The sequence below is a fragment of the Trichosurus vulpecula genome, chromosome 3, assembly GCF_011100635.1.
Source record: "Trichosurus vulpecula isolate mTriVul1 chromosome 3, mTriVul1.pri, whole genome shotgun sequence".
In the NCBI taxonomy this organism is placed as follows: domain Eukaryota; kingdom Metazoa; phylum Chordata; class Mammalia; order Diprotodontia; family Phalangeridae; genus Trichosurus; species Trichosurus vulpecula.
The window spans coordinates 417,361,212-417,372,012 of NC_050575.1; the positions used below are offsets into that span (position 1 = coordinate 417,361,212).

General features: G+C 41.7%; 1 non-coding gene across 1 annotated transcript; it reads right to left on the minus strand.

Moving 5' to 3' along the window:
• Nucleotides 1-3,042: 3,042 nt before the first annotated feature.
• On the minus strand, nt 3,043-3,145 carry LOC118845126. Its single transcript, XR_005010010.1, has one exon. It is a non-coding gene; the product is annotated as a U6 spliceosomal RNA (small nuclear RNA).
• Nucleotides 3,146-10,801: the final 7,656 nt, after the last annotated feature.

Consider the following 10,801-nt stretch of genomic DNA (forward strand, 5'->3'; position numbering starts at 1 on the left):
ACCTTCTAGGGTTAATTGTTGGGTGCGAATGAAGTAATATTTGTAAGGTGCTTTGGAAACCTCAAATTACCATATGATCACTAGCTATTACTACTATCTCATGAAACTATCAGTGTCTTGAGACATGAGTTAAAGTCAGGTCTTCCTGACTCCAAGTCCATTGGTTTCTCTATTATAAATAAATGAAATACAAGGAAAATTGATATGAGAGAAAAGGAAAAATGGTGGTGGGGAGGGTGGTCAGGGAAGGCTTTATGGGAGAGGTGGTATGTACCTGAGCTTAGGGCCTTGATTTCTAGAAGTTCAGGTCCTTACTTAAGACCAAAAGCCTGCCCAGGATGAGAAATGAAGCATCTTCCAGAAATCCACCACATTTGGGAGGTGGGTGTAGGAGAGAAAATCCTTCCTCTCTTGAGAAAGGACAGTTTACTTGGTTCCCCAGTTGAGCAAGACTCTTTCGATAGTTGGTTGACTGCTCGCGTGCTGTGGACTTGGGGAAGGAAATGTGTATTTAAATTGGATACAGAATGTTTAGAGAGTCTACAAGGACCATGACCATGGCTCTCATCACAGGGAATTGGGATTAAGTCAGAACTCAAGTCCAAGCCCAAATATGTGGTTGGGTGCCAGGGCTCAGTGAAACAGATTTTGATGACTCCTCAGTCAGTTGACAGGTCTTTTGGGGGCTGTATTGCACAGATGTACAAAGAGTGTCCAGCTGCTCATGGACAACATGGACAGCTCTCCTGTCCCCTGCCAAATCCATTGATTCCTCTTCCCAGTTTGTTCCCTGGCTCCTCAACACTGGTTCTTTTGTGGGAGACCAAGCCACTTCAGTAGACAGTAGGAGTGTTAAGTGAGTTTCCCTGCAGCTGCCATGTGGCCCTTAATCCAACTACTGAGGCTCCTGGATGCCCAATTTCCCTATGACTTTCAAATTCTGTGGCTGCGGGATTATGGCTGAGATTCAGGAAGCCCCCTTACGCCCTTGAACTCCAAACTCAACTGACTTCTTTGCTGTTCTCTCAATGCAACATTCGTCTCTGGCCTTTGCTCAGGCTGTCCACTCTTCTTGGGATGTTCCTTGTCATCACCCAGATAGAGTCCCTTGGATGCCATCACTTCATTGAGGATTTAGCTTGAGAGCCACCATTCAGGCCTCAGAGCCTTGAGAGCAAGGAATAGTTTTCCTTTTTGCCTTTGTATTCCATGCTGCACATGGGGACCTAGCACATAGTAGGTACTTAAGTACATGGTGAATTGGGTTGAATTGATTTGAGTTCTCCACATCAACTTCTCAGTTCTCCGGCTGCCACAATGCTTTCTGTTCCTTAGTCCTCAGGTCAAAGGCCTGACTCCCCAGGGAAGAAGATTTCCCTTGTGGCTAGGACACCATTCAGTGGAAATAATGTTAGCAATACTACGCTAGGCCACCACAACCTGAAATTATGGAAAAATCATCTCTGAAGAGACTGGGCTTACTGATGGATGCAGATTATAGAAAGAAACAGCAGAAAATGCAACTGGTATATCTAGGCTACAAAAATTTGGCACCTGCTGAATACTTAGAGAGACATTCTCCTTTAAAGCTAGTGCCTTCCCTATAAGATCATTTCTGTTGATCTTGTTTGTGCACAGTCATTTTCCCCATTCGACGGGGAGCTCTTTGAGAGAAGAGACTATTTTTTACCCTTTTCTGTATCTCTAGGTCAATGCCTCACATTTAGTAGGTGCTTAATATGTGCTTGTTCACTTGACATGACAAATGATATCTTGTATTTCTATAGTACTTTATGGTTTGCAAAGCACTCTATACATGTTCTCCCATGAGGTCCTCCTGACAGTCCTTTGAGGTATCTGCTATAATCCCCATTTTACCGATGAGGGCACTGAGCCTGAAACTTAGCCAGAGTCACACAGCTAATAACTTTCTGAGGCAGGATTTGAACTTAAGTCTTCCCGACTCCAAGTCCAGCACTCTTTTTACTTCACTGTACCATCTAGTTACCTAATTTCTTTTTTAAAAGGTACATTGGAAGATTTTATTTTCTGCTATATGAACACCAATATGCACTGAATTGACACATAATCTTTTTACTTTACTCTGCCCCCCACCCAAAAGAATGGATAGGAAACATTTACAAATCCCTCAGAAGATTTTTTTTATTTTTAAATGTATTTATTTAATTTATTTAACAGATTTAGTTTTCAGCATTGATTTTCACAAGAGTTTGAATTTTGAATTTTCTCCCCATTTCCACCCACCCCCCCATTCCAAGATGGCGTATATTCTGGTTGCCCCATTCCCCAGTCAGCATTCCCTTCTCAGAAGATTTTTTAAAAGTCATAAATGAAATCAGCAATTGTGCGTGTGTGTCCACTCATCATCTCTGAATACTATATGAGCTATTATTACCTACAAATTAGAACTTGACTAGGTATTGTAATTTACCTAAGTCACTTCCTTATTCTTTAAAAATACACACCAGGGATAGCTTAGAACACTGTGGCTTTTGTAATTTAAGACAATCTGAGAAAAGCAAATGCTTGTTTCCTTATTTGGAAACAAGAATACTTTCTCCATAGTTGTCATCCAGTATAAAAATATTTCACAGTTTGATTTACCTTTATCTAAGGGTAAAATGAATCCCTCCTACACCCAGATGAATTGGTTTTTTTGGTATTTAGTATTTCTAAAAGCATTTTCCCCCTAAATTTAGACTGAATCTATACCAGTTGAGTTTCCATGACTAGTTGCTAATATACAAAATATGTCAGCGCACTGGCTTAAGTCCATGTATTAACAAAAAGGGATTAATATAAAATTTTTGCCAACGTCATTCTTAGAAACCTTGTCACTGTTCTGTGTAATGAGACACCTGATTCATTCCTTGAACATTTATCATATTCACTATGACAATACAGATATTAATAGATGTCTTCTAGGTGTTTCCCAATTTTGACTTTTAGTTTTGGAAACTGTAAAAGATCTTCCCATCCAATTTTAAACATTTTTTCTTCCCACAATTTAATTTCATTTGCAAAAATATGGAATGCTTCATGAATTTGCATGCCATCCTTTGGCAGGGGCCATGCTAGTCTGCGATGTATCATTCCCATTTTAATATATGTGCTGCCAGAGCAAGGTCTAGCTACCTAATTTCTAAGTAAAAATTCAGACTCAATATAGCCTTGATAATTTAATAAATAAACTGTGTTACGACTGAGGCATTCTCGCAAATAAAACTGTTGCCAACACTAGCCTGGACACAACCTTAATCCCTAAAAGTTTAAAGATAATGTTTTAATAGATGTTGTCATACCTAACTCTCATAATCTCCAAACTATATGGGATGAAAATTTTCAAAATATAATGTGGGAACAGAAAAAGGCATAGATCATCCCTATAATCCTGTGTACTACAGGATTTATACTGAGGATGCTGCCAGTGAGCTGAAGGTAGAAGCTGGCAGCCCAGTGTCCCAGTACTTTTATTCAGTTATGAAGAACAGTTATTTTTATCTGCCTACCATGTGTTAGTCCAAAGAACATTGCTTTGAAAAGGATAATAGTGGGGCAATACCTCATTCCAGGATCATTCATGTCTGAACTCCATTGAAAAAGGTTACGAGAATGAGATGAATAAAAACTGGAAGTGGCGCTTGTGGAGAATTTTAATGTTTATAAAGCCATTTACCTACATTCTCACTTAGTCCTTGCAACAGGCTTGTAAGGTCAGTACTGTTTCTGAGTGTGTGTGTGTGTGTGTGAGTGCATGTATGTGTGTGAGTGTTTGTGTGTGTAAGTGTGTGTGTGTGTGTGTGTGTGTCTGGGTTTGTAATTTCAATGGTATAAAGAATTCTTATTAAGAAAACTCCACCCACTAATGTAGATGAAAAATCTGTAGTCTTGGAGGCTCAGAAAAGTTAAGGATCTTGTCTATTATCACATAGCTAGTAAGTGGCAGAAGCAGAAAAGCCTGCTGGATTTGGCATCATATGCCTTGTACTTTGAAGGTCTGTGATGCTTATTGTGTGACTCTGGGCAAGTCCTTTCTCCTTCCCCCTTGATATCAGTTTCTAGGACTGCATGATTGGGATAATAAAATCTCCACCATGGCATTGTTGGGAAGAAAGTCATTTCGTAAGCTTTGGAATTGGTTATGTTATATGCATGGGAACAATTATTCTTACCTGGGTGACTATGGGAAATGGACTTCCCCTCTCCTTTGGGGTGTTCAGAGAAGACACTTCTCAGGGCTGCTCATCCACCCTTGGTGTCTACCTCCCATCCAACTCTCTGTAGCTGTACTCTCTGTAGCGCATGTGGACACACCCTGGTAAACCATTTTGGCAGATGGTTTAAGTCAGGTTAAGGGTAACTGATGGGCTTCAATGGGGGGGAAGGTTGTCTATCCCAAGCATGTTAATACTTCCCCCAGGAAAATAGGTGGATGTTAACAATTTTTTGCAAAGGGCCATGAAGGTTACTGAAGCAGGTACTGTGGAGTGTTTGGAGCTTGGTCAGATGTCGCAGACACCGAGGTCACCTACTGCATCCAGAGCCATTGCTATTCATCTTGACTTTTGTCTTGTCACTGGACTTTGATGATTCTGGAAGAGAGAGTGAGGTTGATGCCTTCTCACAACCTCATCTCACTTAAAGTCAATTTATATGTGAGTCAAAAGACATCACACATGTGATTTTACTATCTTCACCTCCATCAAAGTCCTGTGGTGATCAGCTAGTGGCAAAGCAGCAGGTGTGGATACACTGGAAGATGTAATCACAGACCTGCACACAAGTGGCCAAGTCCATAGGGTAGTCTTCTCACTAGTCTGAAGCAGCAATAGGATTTGGCAACTCCCTGGGTGTCTAAGCAGTCTTTAAGGATCTCACTGCTCACTTCCTGGTATGAAGAAGGGACTAGAAAAATGCCCTAAAATTGTCTGCTTCACCTAACCTAACCCTGGTCTACCTGCTATGGCAGGTGGGGATTTTATCCTGCAATTGAAACAAAAAAAAATGTACAGAAATTTTTGCAATGATAATTCCACTCACCATTGATACACGGAATGTGTACATGTCTACGGACAACAAGAAATCCAGTAGACCCGGAAGATGAACAGGTCTAGTTGTGAAAAAATTCAGTAGGTATCTCATTCAAATATCAGCCCTGAGTGAAACAAGGCTGGTGAAGGAAAGCCAGCTGACCAAAGTTGGAGCCGGATACATGTTTTTTCTGAAGTGGTCACAGTGATAAGGAGTGCCACGAAACTGGTGTAGGTTTTGTAACTAAAACTAACCTAGTCAACATGCTTGTATGCCTACCAAAAGGTATAAACCATGACAGCGCAATTGGCACTTGCAGGAAAGTACCACGCTCATCATCAGCGCCTATGCTCCCACCATGACGAACTCTGATGAAATCAAAAGGAAAAAAAAATATTAAGACCTGGAAACTCTCGTAATCAATGTGCCAAAAGAAGAGAATCTAATAATTCGGGGTGACTTTAACGCCAGAGTAGGCGCAGATTGTCAGACATGGTAGGGAGTCCTCGGGAGGAATGGAGTCAGAAGCAGCAACAGCAATGGTCACTTACTACTGAAGACTTGTGTGTCTTATGACCTTCTCATTACCAACACTGTCTTTCATTTCCCTAAGTGCAATAAAACTTCATGGATGCACCCTTGCAGCAAGCATTGGCATTTAATAGACTGTCACCGAGGGACCTCAAACCCATTGGTGAGTTAGGAGGACTGTGCCCCAAGTATGTGAAAACTTCCACTGGTGCGATTGGCAGATGAGAGCAATTATTTTCAATAGCCATGAAGGTGGTTGAAACTGGAGCTGTGGAGCACTTAGAGAATGGTTAGACAGCAAAGACTCCCAGGTCATCCACTGCATCCTGGACCATTGTCAATCATCTTGCCTTTCGTCCTGCCACTGGACTGCAATCATTCTGGAAAAGAGAGTGAGGCTGATGGCCTTGCACAACTCTGCCTCACTTAAATCCAATTAATGCACAAGATTTCAGCCATTATCTGTGATGTCATTGGTCCTCTTCCAAAACAAAAGACAACAACAATAAAAACAGCTGTGTAAGGAAAAGAGGCAGGATATGAAAGTCACAAAGGCCTATGTGGTGGAGAGTGTTGGACTGATCATAACTTACCCTCTTCAAACTGAACATTTGAATTCGACAAAAGTGGTAGCCCCAAGGCAAGAAGACTTAATGTCAACAAACTAGAGCACAGTTTGTTGCTAAGTTGGAGAGAAAGCTGAGCCAACAAATGAAGGAGTAGGCTACTTTCAGAGATTTGATGTATAGTACTGCATTTACTTATCTGGGTCAGAACACTTGCCAACGTGAAGACTGGTTTGATGAAAATGATGGGAGAAATTCAGAAGCTGTTAAACAAAAAATGACACCTCCACAGGGTTTGCTAGTTTACTAGCAGTATGGTTCATTGATGTCTAAGACGGCAGCATTTAATTCCATCAAAAGTAAAGTGCAAGTGAAACTTAGAGAGATTCAGGATTCTTGGTTCAGTAAGAAAGCAGATTAAATTCAATTTTACACTGATAGGAATGATCCAAAGTGCTTTTATGATGCCCTGAAGGCTATTTATAGGCCAAAGAACTATGGTGCATCTCAACTCCTCAGTGTTGATGGAGCCACATTGATTAGTGATAAAGATACAATCCTGGAGAAATGGTCTGAAAACTTCCATAGTGTTCCCCACAGACTGTCATCAACCAGTGCTGAAGCCATTGATTGTCTACCTCAGGTTGAAGTCAACCTCACTTTAACCTAACTTCTAAGTGAAGAAAAATTTTTGAATGCCATCAAGCTCCTCTTGTGTGGCAAAGTATCTGGTGCTGATTCCACTCCAGCTGAGATTTACAGGGCAGGGGGTTCATTGCACATACAAAAGCTGACTGAACTCTTCCAGGTTATATGGGAAGAAATTATCCCCCAGGAGATTAAGGATGCCTCCATTGTCAATATCTATAATGGAAAGGGAAATAGATTGTCCTTTGACAATCATGTGGGAAATATCTGTCTCAGCTATTGCTGGCACCATTCTTGCCAGAGTCCTCCTTAACAGGCTGATCCTTCACTTGGAAGATGCTTATCTACCTGAGAGCCAATATGACTTCATAAAGGCTGACGAATGCTCAATATGGTATTTGCTGCTCAATGACTTGAGAAGAAATGCCAGGAGCAGAAGAGAGATCTGTATACAACGCTCATTTATCTGACCAGGGACTTTGGTATTGTCAGTCATGTGGACTTGTTGAAGATCATGGCAAACTTTGATTGACTGGAGAAGTTCATCATTATCATGTGTCAATTTCACGATGGCATGCTTGACCCAGTTCTGCATGGTGGATGATGCTCTTGTGCTTTCCCAGTCACCAATGGAGTAAAGCAGAGATGTGTGCTTGCTCCCATGCTTTTCAGCATTTTTTCAGCGATGTTGTCAGACACTTTTAATGAGAATAAAGACAGCAGCATAGTCAGCTACTGCATTGGTGGTAAATCATTTAATTTGAAAAGGCCACAAGCCAAGACTAAAGTGGAGGGAGAGTTGGTACATGGCTTTTTGTTCACAGACAGTTGTGCACTCAAGGCATCCTCTGAGGCTGAGATGCAACAGAATATGGATCTCAACTAGTGCTAATTTTGGCCAAACGATCAACATTGAGATAACAGGTTTTTCACCAGCCAGCACCATACCATCCTTACAGGGAACCATTTTTTGGGCAGCAAATAGAGAAATTTTGAATGCTATGCATAGGTTCAGTTACCTTGGTGGTATACTTTCTGGGGCATGTCTACATAGATGATGAAATTGATACACACATTTCCAGAGCTAGCTCAGTGTTTGGGAGACTCTGAGGGAAAGTGTAGGAAAGAAGAGGCATTAAATTGACTACCAAATTGTAGGTCTACAGAGATGTCATGCTGACCTCATTGTTTTATGTCTGTGAAACTTGGACTGTATACCAGCACCATGCCACGAAACTCAATCACTTCCATTTGAATTGTCTTAGGAAGATTCTGAATATCACCTGGCAGGATATGATACCAGATACTGAGGTTCTTTCTTCAACTAAACTGCCAAACTTTCAAACTGTACTGTAGAAAGTGCAACTCTCATGGACTGGCCAAGTTGTTCATTTGCCAAATTTACATTTGCCTAAAAGACAACTTTATGGAGAACTCACACGAGGCAAACGCTCATATGAAGGTCAGAGGGACCAAATAGGAAGACACTCTCAGAGTCCCTCTTGAGAACTTTGTAATGGATTGTGAGACATGGAATACATTGGGACAGGACCACCCAGAATGATATGCCTGCATCAAAGAATGCACTCTCCTCTATGAGCAAAGCAGAACTGCTGCAGCTCAAAAGAAACATGAAATGTGAAAATGTAAAGTCATTTCCACTCCAAATGTTCATGTGGACTATTTGTGCCTGACCTGTGGTAGTCCCTACCAAGCTCATATTGGTCAGATCAGCCACAGTTGAACACATTGTACATTGACCCCAACATGTTGATGCCACTTTGGTCCTCTTTGAGCATGAATAAAAATCACCATCACGTCCCCTATTCACTTTAAGGGATCTGAGTGAGGTGATCTCTGATGTCTCCATCTCTGACATCCTCTGGTCTAAGTTTTTGAGAGGCAGCAGAGTGGAGTGGAGAGAACTCTAGGCTTAGAGTTAGGAATACCTGGCATGGAATTTTGCTTTAGCCACTTACTAGCTGTGGGTAAGCCATCACACTTCTCTGGAGCTCGGTATCCTCATCTGTAAAATGGGGGGGGGGTTCACTCCATGACCTCTAAGGAATCATTCAGTTCTAAAGCTGTAATGGCAGGTTCTAAGGTTCCTTTCAGATCTAAAGCCTGTGACTCCTCTACTCTCTGAGCTTCTCTCACCCTGACTGTCTGGACTTCTCCTTTGGTACTTCATACATCATGCCACTAATAGTTCAGGACCTTGAACACAGTAGGTGTTTAACAAATGTTCATAGAATGTATGTGGTCTTTAAGCCATTTATGGCCTGTTGCCTTTCTACCTTTGCTATCTTCTTGTATTTTGCTTCTTTTTGTGTTCTCTGTGATGCAGAGACTGCCTACTTGCTGCTCCTTGAACAGGAAACACCCTTTACTGATTTTGTGCCTTTTTAAATGGCTATTTCTCATGCCTAGAATGCTCTGCCTCCTCACACCCACCTCTGAGCTTCCCTGGCCTCCATCAAGACTCAGCTCAAATCCTGCCTTTTTTCGTTCCCCCTCCTACCTTCTAGTTACTTCCCTCTGAAATTATTTCCAATGAACACTGGCTATATCATGTATATACCCAGTTATTTACACAGTCTTCCCTCTTTGTAAGCAAGCTCCTTCATACATGGCCTGTATTGTTCCCTTTCTGTTTTTCCCCAGAGATTAGCACAGTTCCTATTACATAGGGCTTAATACATGGATATGGACTAACTAAGGGAAAGATGAATATATGTGACTAAAGACACAATCTTGATGGCAAGGCTAGAGTTTCGGCCTTTCTTCTTTGCCCTAAGACCTGCATTAACTCGGCTAAGTCCCTTCTTGGAAGCTCCCGTTCCTCTCTGTAGAAGGGGGATGTGTGGGACCTGATAACCTCTGAGGTCTCTTCCAGCTTTCTCTTCTCTGATCCATATACAGAACTTGCCTGAGGAAGGTTTGGCTTCACTCTTTTGCACTTCTCATCTTTTGAAGAGGGTTGAAAGCCCCTGTGATGTCCTGCCAAGTTTTCTCTTCCTTTTTTTTTAAAGACAATGCTTTGGACTTAGCATTTTAAGCTGCACGAAATGGTCGTTGTTATGGTAACTAAGCACTTTTGGAAAATGCTTGCTCCATATGTTGCAAATAAGCTGGGAACATATTTTTGAATTGCTAGTGATTTTATCCCTATGCATGCCCAGCCTAGGACTAGAAATTCCAACCCCCTTTTAAAATCCAAGGTCACATTGTCATGTCCGAGGCACTTGATTAACAAGTGGCCTTGCAGAGCTCTGCAGTGAGCTTAAACTTCTCCCTGAGACAAAGATTCAATTCCAGGAATCTGCCAGTCTTATAGTATAACTGAAAGGCATGAGACATGGCAGTCTTTGAAAAACTGAAAATAGGTCTCATTTAGGAGAGCGATAGCTAGGTCCGTATTAGGGGCGAGCAGGCTACAACACCTTCCAGACATGGAATGGTATAGGAGAATTGGAATAAGAGTGGCCATCAAAAATTTATGATCAGAAAAGGGAGATGCTTTAGTCATGTATCAAATAGATGCCAGGGTGCTCAAAAGAAAGTGAAGAGGACCCTCAGTATCGATGGTGGACTGAACTTAAGGGAGGACCTGGACCAGTCACACAGGCTGGGCTGGTATAGGTGTGCTGCAGTCTGAATTACTGGAGGAAATACCCACATTAGTGAGATTACCGATCCTTGGGAGTATTTAAAAATCAAATCCCACTAAAGCATGAATTTTAACTTTGATTACTTTCATTTTAATCATTTACAACCCAGATTCCCTCCTGGACTTCTGGATCTCAAGTCATAATTCTATAAGATGACAGAAACTCACAATTCCTCTGTATTCCAACCCCCCAGGGCTCCTCCATTCCCCTGTTTGGAGTAGGTGGAGGATGGACATCAGAGAGCTCCTCTGCTGTTTAAGGAGGGCAGCCAGGGCACTCACATGATCATTTCCTATCTTGGCTACAGAACTTCATCATGCCCCTCTGCCAGGT